Below are 12,885 nucleotides of genomic sequence, written 5' to 3' on the forward strand. Positions count from 1 at the left end.
AGAAGAGAGGGAGTATAGTGAGACACACTTTCTTTAATCCAGAAAAATAGGTGAGTTCTCTCTAGGTAAAGGATATGGGTTCCTTCTAACAGAGAGAATCTTGCTTATGACACCATCTTATACACCAAAGTATTGGATGGTTAATGTGACGTTTTCTAGGGATCCATGCCTGAAAATTGTGTGCATTCTTCCTATAAGCAATCTTCCCAGGGACATCCTGCTGAAATCATTCCATGTAAGTATTCTTTTGATAAAGAATGTTATTAGTTTATTTTGAGAAGTCTACTTATCAACATATTTACAAGTAGATTAGATTCTGTCACTTTCTGTCTTTCCCCAGGGGTATCCCTCTCTTAATAAGGACAGAAAATGAGCAGGCCAGCTGCTTTCACACCTTTCTTCTGACCAAAAAAATCCCAGTTCTTAGTAGGGCACCTAGAATATAATAAATTTTCATACTATATATTATCTCAGTGACTGGAAATAATGATTCCACTATGATTTTAATATCTCACTATGTAATTTAACACAATTTATGCATTTTAAAAGACAACAGGGGGGGTCTCTTTACATAATATTGTAATGAACATTCTTGCTTATCTTTCTTGGAGCCTTTATTTATTCTTTCCTTAATATAAATTTACAGAGGTGGAATTCTGGGTCTAAAAACATACAAATAACATATTTTCAGGCAGTTGACAAAACTACAAATAGAAAGATTATACCACTTTACATCCCTGTCAGTAGTACATAAAATTTTAAGTCACAATCTCATGTTTTCTGATGACAGATTTTAAATGTTCCTAATCTTATAAACTAAAATAAAGTGAACTTTAAAATGTATATTTCCTTGATTACTAGTAAATATAATATATTGCGTATGATTATATCATTTATTTTTATAAATTGACTGTTGATATATTTTATTTATTTCTATATATTTCTTTATATTTTTCTGCAGTTTTTCCTCTCTATGTTTATACACTAGTATATGGTTTAACTAGTTGTGTAGTGTGCTTGTATACATGATACACATATGTGAATGTGCATTTTTTTCTCTCTGCACACACACACATACTCACACACACACACACTTTCACCTGCTTAAGAATTAAACATTCCACAATTATTTGCAAATGCATTGGTTAATCTCTGATTTTGTTAGTATAATAGACATCATTCTACAAACTTATAAATGTGAATTACACCATAAAATCTGGGTTACTGACATGCATTGTTGTCACAGGGTTTTATTATATATCCTATTATATATCCTATATAATAAAACCCTAATATTCAAATCGACCGAACGGCAGAATCACCAGTTGCTATGACACGCACTGGCCACCAGGGAGCAGAAACTCAATGCAGGAGCTGCCCCTTGGTGGTCAGTGCACTCCCACCGTGGGAGCACAGCTCAGCCAGAAGGCAGGCTCACGGCTGGCAAGTGCAGCAGCAATGGCAGGAGCCTCTCCCACCTTCAAGGCAGTGCTAAGGACCCCTCAGGGGATGTCTGGCAGTTGGACATCTCCCAAGGGGTCCCGGACTGCGAGAGGGCACAGGGCGGGCTGAGGGACCCCTCCCCCAGTGCATAATGTCAAACACCGGTCCTTTAGTGTGATCATAATGTCCTGGGTTATAATTCAGCTCTAGATTCTCCATGGAGAATATTTGAATGTTTTATTGTATGCCTGACAAAGACATTTTCTTCAAACTTTTAGAAATGATATGCCTCTGAAAAACAGAAGTCATAAATCAAAAGTCTTTAGGAAACAGGGAGTTTTCATGTCTAATAATTAAAACTGATATCATAAGGTATGATGCCAACAGTGGCCAACTAAAAAATGCAAGTCTAACTAATGGCAAATGCATTTTGTGTAATTAATTTTGGTCAAATAAAACATGTTTACTGGTTGAGTCCAGAATCAGTTCCAATAGTTCTCAATTTTTAGAGAAAATTCTGTATGTTAGTGAAAAACATTATATTATTTCATAGCATAGAATAAATTCCCCCTAGCTTTAAATCCACAAACACAAACCTACAACACTCCTACACTACACATGAATATATATATATACATATATATATATATATATATATATATATATATATATATATATGTCATATTTTTCCTATCAATTCAAGTCAAGCATATGAATAAGTTTTTGTTTTAGTATTCTACGTATGCTAGAAACTTTAAAGTAACAATAACAAAACAGAAAAAAACCTATATGTAAGAAGACAATTTGGACATATGGCTAGTTTTTATCCAACAGAAACAAAATTATGAAATAATTTTTTTTGTTTAATTTCTTCCTTACCAACTAGAATGGGGGGGCCTTTGGAATGAATAAATATTGGTATTATCTCTCCATTTCTTCCAATGATAGCTTCTTTCTCCAAATGTTTGATTTTCCTTGCAACCATCTTATTTAATGTATGTCATCTTTATATTCATACTAGTAGTCCGGTGTATGAATTTGTGCACATTGAAAGGAAATTAATTAGAAGAAATATTTTAATATCGCTATTAGCCTTTTCTCTATAATAGAAGTGTCAACCAAATTCACGATCGACAATGACAGATGGAAACACACATTGTGATTAACACCAGCAAGAGATTTATATGTATTGCGCATGTGCAAGTCAACTTAGCCTTTGTAGATATAGAATAAACTTGCTTAATTAGACCTGCTTTCTGATGTAGCTAAACTTTTTCCAGCCCAGTGAAGCACCCCAACTTCTCTTTCAGGTAATTATCAGAAACACAGCAGTAAATATCAACATGAAGCAGATTATTATTGTGGATCAAGCAGGGAGAACAAAGGGTAAAATATTTAACTGCAGCAGTGTTTGACTATATTCTACGCAGTGAGAAAACCTGAAGTCATTTTCAAGGTCCACCATTTCTTATTTTTTTTCAGTTGGGTCAAGTTTCTAAACTTTCTAAATCTCCATTTTCTGGCTAATAAAAAGAAAATAGGATTCCATTGAGTCTCCTATCTACTTACTCCAGAACTTCTGTGAGGATCAAATGAGATGAGGCATGGGAAAACGCTTCACAGACATTTGGTTAAAGTGTGAAATGTTTCCACCTGGCTATAAAGCAAGCCTTCTGCTAATTAACATTGGATACTAAAGTTGTAGAAGGATTAGAGTTCCTTGTATTTCTCCTTTAAAAGCCCATAACAACGTTTTGTTTTTAATGGCCTGAGATGATTGAACTTACTGATATATGATGCATTGTAAAAAAATGATAATTCCGTTTATCTTTGGCTTTAATAATAATTATTGGGAGAAAGAGAATGTCCATTTTTTTATATGGCATTTCTCTTTTAAATATGATATCAAATAAAGTATAATAAAATGGAAATATGTATAAGCACAGGAGGAAACAAGGCAATATCCCTGTAATCAAACTAAATGAATAAAATAATAATCATAAAAATATTGGATTCAATAATACTTAGATTACAGAATTAAATGCATCAATTCAGTGAACGTTTATTAAGAAACATTCTGGTTTATTTAGTGACACTCATCCATTTCTTTATTAATTTTCTTACTTTTTTACACAGTTAAACTTTTAATATGTTATAAAAGCAAAACTTTCTAATTATGCAAAGATTAATTGATCCCTAAAATGTTATGTATTTAAAATAAAAATGTTGGTATTTCTGGGTCCAAAAATTTCTGCAAAACAAAGAATTTGAAAGGCACTCTCAGATCTGGCCAAAATAATGAAACAGATCCAGCACGGTGAAGATCTGATGTTATTTTGACAGACACAGGAAATAAGGGCTGCATCTGCCCACCTCAGTCCTTGTCAATGCTTCACTTGCACTGTCTTTCAGCCATTTCAATCTTGGGAAGAATGAGGTATATAGTTAACATTAAGTGACAAGGTCACCACTAATGATGTCCTGGAGGGCAGACAGTCTAGTTCTAAATTCTGAATTGGCCATGTGGAAAGAAATGAGCATAAAACATGAAAAAATCATTGCATGTAAATTCAGTGGTAATAATACACAACTTCTATGCTTTACAAAGCACGTGTTAAGACAGAGTTTATTGTGATAATCACAATAAAACCCTAAGGAAGGACAATGTTTTCATCCACATTTAAGAACAATAAAATTCATGTTCAGAATCAAAAGGCATCTTTAAAGTCAGAAATTGATAATAAAAGCATGCTTTCCTAAGCAAGACAAGGAGGAAGAGAAAGTCCAAAGTGTAAATTGTTAATTTGAGTTATAAAGTGACAGTCAATGCAAAATGTCAAAGTAACTCAATACATATAAAATATTAGTAGTCCTGGTTGCAGAAGGGAATAGAAAGGAAAAAATAAAGCAAAAGGTTCCATAAATAGTAAATCTGACAATAGATGCCTTTACAGCTCTGTCCAAATGTGTGATTCAGTAAGCCCTTGAGTCTATGGTTTGTTGAAGCCTATAATACAATTAAAATTATATGAATTTGAACTTAAATCACAACCTTCATTTTCTTCAGGTCTACTAGCTGCTCATAACTGTTAGCTATCTTTGTTGCCCCTGTTGAAAAAAATATTATATTGCTTTTTCATTACATGATTACTTATCTACTTTATGAGCTGTTGAATACCTATTATCTCAATTCATTTTTGAAATTATTCAATATTTTACTTCTTTACACATAGATACTAACATAAATTTAAAACCTATGTTCTGATGATTCTTAACCATTGAAATTGTTATCTCTTACTATAGAGGTTGTCCCACTCCCACCATTTCTACAATCAGTTTAATATAATTTTTGAGACAGGTAAACCCCCAGAAACAGTTAAGCCTACTCATTTTACCTTACAGATGAGATGCAGGGGTTGAAAAAATAATCCTCATTATAAACCAAACCCTAAGAGTTTAAAATAAAGAGAGCTCACATCCCAACCCCTGTTGTTTACCATTATGTACAGATTAGCACTGAAAGCTGGATAGCTAATTTAACAGTTCAGGTCAGATTTATTTTTCTTGTTTTTCTTAAACAAGTACTTAACCCTTTAGCTTATATCAAGTTTAAAAATATGCTAAACGAAGGATACAATATATTATTTAAAAATTCTAGGGTAATTATGTAATTTAGAAATGAAAGCACCAGCCTCTTCTTGAACATTAGGCTAAGCAAGTATGTGAATAGAGGGCACTCCACTCCAATTTACTGGGCAGTAATAGAATTCTAAATAAAACATATAATTGTGAATTTATTCACTAACAGAATATGTAATAACATATCTCTATGTTTTAAAATATTCATGGCTATATGTGATCTATAATATCAAAATATGTATTTTATATCAAGATGGAAAAAATAAAAACTCATTTATTTATTTTTTAGTTTTAAAGACTATTTTAAAAAGAAACATTTTAAGTTCAGAGTAAAATATGAAGGTACAGACATTTTCCGTATAACCTCTGACCTCACATAAATATAGCTTCCCCCATTATCAACATCCCCCATCAGAGTGATGCATTTGCTATAAATTATGAATCTACATAGGCATCATAATCACTCAGAGTTCATAGTGCAATTCATATCTGGAGTTGTACATTTTATAGGTTTGGACAATTATATAATGACATGTATCAATCATTATACTATCATACTGAGTATTTTTACACACCGCACATTCTCTGTGTTCCACTTAATCATCTCTTCTGCCCCTTCGCAAAGCCCTAGCAACCACTGATTTTTTTACTGTCCAGAGTTATTGCTTTCCTAGAATATAATACAGTTGTAATCATACAGTATGTAACCTTTCAGACTGGTTTCTTTCAGTCAGTAATAAACATTTAAGGTTCCTCCCTATCTTTTTATGGATTGATAGTTCATTTCTTTTTATTGCTCACGGATATTATTTTGTAGTCTGTTGATGTGATGAATTATATTAATTGATTTTCAAATCTTGGACCACCTTTGCATACTTGGAATAACTACCACTTGGTCATAGTGCATAATTATTTTTATACATAGTTGGATTTGAATTGGTAATACTTTCTTACAGATTTTTTAATTTATGTTCATGAAAGATATTGTTCTATAGTTTTCATTACTGTAACGTCTTTTCAGGATTAGGTATTAGGATAATGCGGGCCTCATAGAAAGGTCTACTGTCAAAAATTATTTTAAGGTTTGTATGTCTAAATAAGTCTTTATTTTTTTCCTTACAGGATAAATAATTTCACAGGTTACAGAATTCTAGGTTGATTATAGTTTTTCTCTAAACACTTTAATATATCACTGCACTCTGTTCTTGCCTGTATCATCTCTAAGAAGTTGGATTTAATGCCTATCTTTGATCCTCTATAAGTAAGATTGTAGATAGATAGATAGATAGATAGATAGATAGATAGATAGATAGATAGATAGATAGATGATAGATCAAAAGGTTGCTTTTCATGCATGCCCCAACCGAGGACCCAAACCACAGCCCAGGTACCCAGGTATGTGCCCTGACTGGGAATGGATCTGGCAACTTTTCAGTCAGGACAATGCTCAACCAACTAAGCCACTCTGGCCAGGCCATAGGTAAGATTTTTTTTTTTTTAATATTGTGGATTCTTTCAGAATCACTTTTTCTTTATCTTTGATTTTCTGTAGTTTGAAAATGATATGTCTAGTCATAGTGCCTTAGAACTTTATTATGCTTGGTGTTCTCTGAGCTTCCTGGATCTGTGGTTAATTGTTTGACATTAATTGGGTGGAAAATCTCAGTGATTATTTTTTGAAACATTTCTTCTGTTCCTTTCTCTTTTTTCTATGTGGTATTCCCATTAGACATACGTTATATTTTTAGTAGTCCCATCGACCTACGATATTATTTGTTTGTATGTTCTCAGTCTTTGTTCTCTTAACTTTTCAGTTCTCTGCATCTTTATTAACATATCCTCAAACTCAAAGACTCTTTCCTAAGCAGTATCCAGTCAATTAGTAATCCCATTGTGATGGGAGATTTTATTTGTTAACTCCCTGGTCTAAGGGATACCCAAATAGCTGGTAACACTTTTTTTGGGGGGTGAAGGGTGTCTTTGAGAATATTTTTGGGAGTGATTAGCATTTGAATCTGTTGACTGAGTAAGGAAGATTTTGCCTCACAAACTGGGGCTGCTTCATAGGATCTGTTACAGGCCAAAGTAGAACAACAACAAAAGTAAAGAAAGGGTGAATTCTTGCTCTCTTTAAGTTAGTAAGTTCATTTTTTCCTTCCCTTGGACATCAGAGCTCCTGCTTCTTGGGCCTTAACACTCCAGAACTTAAACTAATGGTCCTCCTGCTCTCAGGACTTTGGCCTTAAATTGAATTATATGGCTGACTTTCCTCTTTTTCTAGCTTTCAAAATGCTTGTGTAATTTCTTGGCCTCCACAACCATATGAGCTAATTTCTATAATAAATCTCATATCTATCTATCTATCTATCTATCTATCTATCTATCTATCTATCTATCTATCTATCTATCTATCATCTATCTATCTACTCATATCTATCTATCTATCATCTATCTATCTATCTATCTATCTATCTATCTATCTAATCTATCATCATCATCATCATCATCATCTATCATCTATTTATCTATCTCCTATTGCTTTTGCTTCTCTAGAGAACCTGAGTAATGCACCCATCAAAGGCATTTATTTCTGTTACAGGGATTTTGGCCTTTAGTATTTCTGCATGGTGCTTTCTTAGGATTTCCAACTCTCTGTTTACATTGCCCACCTGTTCTTGCATGCTCTCTACTTTATCCAATAGATCCCTGATCATATTAATCATAGTTGTTTTAAAATTTCAGTCTGATAATTTTAGTATTCCTTCCCTGTCTGCTTCTGATGCTTGGCCTGTCTTCAAATTGTGTTTCTGCATTTTATTAAGTCTTGTAATATTATCTTGATAGCCAGGCCTGATATACTGAGTAAAAGAAGCTGCTGTAAATAACCTTTCAATAATGTGGTGGAAAGTATGGGGGAGGGGCGTGTTCTCTAGTCCTGTGATGAAGTATCAGTCTTTAGTGAACTTATGTCCCTGGACTGAGAACTTTGCCAGGTTATTCTCCCCGCTTGGGTAGGACAGGGTGTTTAGAGCGGCCTGGAGGTGGGTATTTCCTTTGTCCACCTTGGAAGGCTGGAGCTGACTAGAGTTGGTCAGTTAGGCTCATGTAGGACTGCAGCAGGTGAGGCTCTGGTTAACTGGTCTTCTCTGAGGGTAGGTCTTGTTTAGAAGAACGGAGTGCTCTGGTATATTTCAAATGTTTCTTTTTCCCCTCGCCTTGCAAGCAGCAGAGGCGATTTTTCTCCAGCTTTTACTGTGTGAACCTGGTTTAGCTCCTGGAGGTAAATCTTACAAATGGTGAGGCTCCTCTATGTGTGGGTTCCCCTGGAGGTTTTTAACTCTGAGTGGTCCACACCGAACAGAAATTCATCAGGAACAGCTCTGGTTTCCCTGCTCTGACACTCGTTCCCCTGGCAGTTTACGCTCTTGAGAACTTGTCCTGTTAAGTTGTACCTCCCTTTACTCCTAATTCTCCAGTCTTGGGTGGAATGGTTTTTCATATGTCCTCCCCTCATTGTGTATCTAAGAAATATTGATTTTTCAGTCTATTCAGACTTTTACTGTTGTTAGGAGGAAGTGGTGCCTTCTGAGCTCCTTCCAGGCTGACCCAGAGCCCAGAACTGATCTATTTTTTTTTTTTTATAACACAACTAACTGCACTCGATCTCTTTCTATAACCTGATTAGAGTCCTATGTGTCCCCTCTTAGGCCACTGTTCATGTTGATACCTGAATGAACTTCTGTGTCTATTTACACCCCCCCTTTTTTTTTACTTTTTTTCCTGATGTTTGATAATCTGGATGTTGCAGTTTATGAATTCTGTCTTGTTAACTGTAATTATCTGAAAATGTGTCAAAACAAATGTCTCCTTGCCCAACAACCCTATGGGCATCTATATCTTAGAATCTATTTCTCTCCAAAAGCTTTAGCCTATTTATTACTTTTCATGTCTCACTCCTTTCCTTTCTTCCTTCATTTGACTTAGAAATTCTGGTGACTGTAAGATCTGGGTTATCAGGAATCCTGTCATAAGAAAACTAAAAATGTTGCAATGGAACCATGCAGAAAAAATGACAATTGCCTGTATTGTCATTCAGCACAGATATTTTATTCAATATATTGTGGTAGTAAAAGGAATAAAGTTATAGCACCATATTTCAAGGAATTTGCAATACACTTGTATTGCATACAAGAGAATAAAAACGTGCACATATCACTATCACAGAATGCCAGGTAAATGTGAGCCAACAAGGTACATGGTGTTATGTAATTTAATTCAAGGAATACTGAATGTATTAACAAGCACTGTGCTGCAGGCTGGAGAGAAAATGATGTTTTCTTAGCAGCTCTCTGTCTAATGAGAGACAGAGGAAAGTAAACAAGCCATTATGATACAATGAGAAAAGTTCTATGAGAGAGGAAGGTTATAATAGTTAAAAAGAAAGAGCGTATATCCCACACATTAGTGTAAAGCATTTTTTTTTTAAATTTAAGATTTTAGAATAGATAAACCTTCTAAAGATCCTCAATAAAAAAGTTGCATCAGATGGAGGAGGACCTGGAGGAAGCCAAATGTATGATTTTCCCGTGGGCCCTGGGCGAGGGCTGGCACAATCAGGTGGCAGACTTCCTGCGCCAGAGGGACAGGCTGTGGGCGAGGATGGGCTTCCGGGCTCTAGTGAGCCGCCGGCACTGTGAGAAGGTCATGGCCATGGAGCCATCCCACTGGGCCTGGACTCGGGAGCGGTGCAACCACCACGGCGGGGCTCACAGGAGCTACTCAAAGGCCGGGATCGCCCTCCCCGGGGGCCCCGGCTTCTCACCACCCCGCTGATCCCTCTGTGGCTCGCCCCCTCTCCATAGTCACTACTCCCACCAGCCCTGCCCCTTGCCTGTCTTACCCGAGAGTCCTGCCCCAAACCCCGAGGGGTACGGCTCTCCTTCCCAGGCCTGTCTCTCAGGGGCTGAAGACCCCTGGGCTGGGGGCTTCCTCATGGTCCTGCCCTCCCAGCTACTTCTGGAGCCAGGCACCTACACCCTTCACATCCTCTCGGAGCCGCTGCCAGTGCCCTAGGCGCAGATGGACGGATGGACGGACGCTCGCAGGGTGAAGAGCAGCTGGCCTGCCTGCCCTGTGGCCCGCTGCCCTCCTGTCTTGTTGACTGCAGGCTGTCAGTGCTGCCCAAGCCCCCGGCCCCTCCTCCCGACCTGCAACCTGCACCCACCCTGCCCCTGCCCCCCTCTAATAAACTCACGTCCACTGTGAAAAAAAAAAAAATAGAGGAAATGGTATATAGGTTGACAAGTTCTTTCTCTAAGGCTCGATGCTATTGAGGAGTACAAAGTCAGGTAGAAATATTCTCAAAGACTTTAATCTTTTAAGATAGCCTCAATTTTCTCTAAAATTTCTTTGGTCAGCAAAATCCTACTAATCAAAACACAGGAGTTTACACATTTGCCAGTAACTCCTAGAAATGTATAACTCCTAGAAATGTTAACTAAAATAAATACAAAATCGTAGAAGCATAAAAATTAAACTCAGAGGGTTTGGCACAGACAACATGGAGAAGGCTCATGCATCTCACTTTAGCCCCTCAGAATATATTCTTTACTTCAAATTATACTAAACATGGCTCTAATTACTAATTATTACTATAATTTATTGAGTATTTTATGCTTTATAATTTCAGTCCTATCAATACATTCTGGAGTAATTCTAGTTCCAATTTTTTTTTAAAAAAAGGAAGAGATTGGAGAAGATAAAAACTAGAAATGTGGCCAAGTCACACCTGATCTATGTCTTCTAATAATTTGGCAATTTTTCCATAACATTTCAACTCCTGGTAAAATCTTTGTTCCAAAATTTGTGATTTTACTTTATTTTCTAGCTTTTTTTTTTTTTTTGCCTTAAAATCTATAAGCTTTCTGCAAAAAAAAAATATCTTTTCTTTCTCATTTTAACACTAATCTTTTCAAAATATTAGTTGTAGTAGGAAATTAAATAAATAAAACCTAAAATAAATAAATGTAATAAAGTGCTTAGTGCCCCCCCCACAGGCCTTTGCATTAATTTCATGTACAGTTTATTTTTAACAGAACTGTGTGCCCATTAGTTTAAAAACCACCATCCATTATGCACATGTTCTCAAATTTGTACTATTAAAATAATTCATTTGATTCTTTAAATATTCTTTTAAGAGAGATATCTAAAACAAAACACAGTTAAACTAATTCATGTTATTTTAAAACTGTATTACATGACACTAAGTATGATTTTTCACATTGTCACATTGGTAAACATTTATATTCTCTAACTTAAGCATGCATTTTCAATGTGAGTGATACACCTTCCAAAGGGACAAAAATTATATCTTAGGGGATAAAATATCTCTCTATATAAAAGCCTAAGCGACCGTTAAGACTGGACGACCAGAAAGCCGGATGATCAGCAGCTATGACTCATACTGATCACCAGGGGACAGACACTCAACACAGGAACTGCCCCCTGGTGGTCAGTGCACTCCCACAGCCAACCTCCTGCAGCAGGCCAACCTATAGTGGTCCCTCCCCGCAGCCGGCCGGGTGGTCAGTGTGCTCCCACAGCCAACTTCCCCTGGCCACTGACCTCCAATGGTCCCTCCCCACGGCCAGCCCCAATTGGGACTGAGCGAGATGGCCCCAATTGGCTGGGAGGGACACCACCCATGCATGAATTCATGCACCGGGCCTCTAGTGTTAAATATAAGATGCATGGTCCTGCAAAGACTCACAGTACATCAACAGATAGACAGTATATTTTGGTATTAAATGTTATGGTGGTGGGCAAGTAAGGAAAATAAAATGTTTAAAAGCCTAGTAGAGAATAGGGACAACAATGAAAAATGTTTAAAATATACACTTCTCAAGATTAGATCTCAGTGGATCTCAGAATCATCTATTCTGAGAGAGAGAAAAAAAAAAGAAAAAGAAAACTTAAGTTGTAGAAGTTTTTGAAGTGGAAAAAGGCAGGTTTAATATATAGGGCCAATGTCCACTTATCCACAATTCCAAAATCTCAAAATTCTGCTTGGAAATCCAAAATGGAATTTAATAAATTGGCATCTGAAGAAATACTAATCTAGATATCCCTGAAATCTCATTTATTACCTTCCTTTTGGTAGTTTAGCAATAAGCCATTTCAGCAGATCTGCATTAATGGAACAGCAAACTAATAGCATCAGATTCCAGTTCCAGAGCCTCCTCTCCTCCTTCCTGGGGAGGCCACTTCCCTTATGCTCACCAAACTGCTCCCTGCACACCTTCATTATGGCATCCCTTAAGTAAGTGAACATTTCAGGGTGGGTTTTCTTCTAGAGTTAATTCCACAGTGTCCCCAGCCCAGTTACATCCTGACTAAGAACAAACCTGACCTGAATTTATGTGAGGCTATTTGTTGTCTTTATTTATTCCTCAATGTAAACCTTCACTCATGTGACACCAGGAATATTAATGTGTTTGCTTGCAGATTGCTGCCCCAACCTCATTCAAGTGTTATTAAATATACAGAATATTTACTATGTTACCTCCCTAAAATTTAAAGAAAAATCTATATATCAAAAATTATCTGGCCCTACAGGTTTCGGATAAGATTACAAACTTGCAGGAAATGCAAAGTTTTGCCAATGGACTCAAGAGCATGTAACAAGGTGTGAGGTGCAGAATAGGAAAAATAGAAAACTATGTACCATTGTGTTTGTGGTTAAGAGGAGGTTAAGTGTGATAACTACACATGTGTGGGATGAACCTGAGAGATGATTTCCTTGAT

The 12,885-nt window shown here is 36.3% G+C and overlaps 1 pseudogene; it reads left to right on the forward strand.

The window, feature by feature from the left end:
- The first annotated feature begins 9,627 nt into the window (after positions 1-9,627).
- LOC132227392 (speedy protein C-like) lies at positions 9,628-10,318 on the forward strand (annotated as a pseudogene).
- Positions 10,319-12,885: the final 2,567 nt, after the last annotated feature.

Source organism: Myotis daubentonii, chromosome 1 (genome assembly GCF_963259705.1).
Source record: "Myotis daubentonii chromosome 1, mMyoDau2.1, whole genome shotgun sequence".
Taxonomy (NCBI): domain Eukaryota; kingdom Metazoa; phylum Chordata; class Mammalia; order Chiroptera; family Vespertilionidae; genus Myotis; species Myotis daubentonii.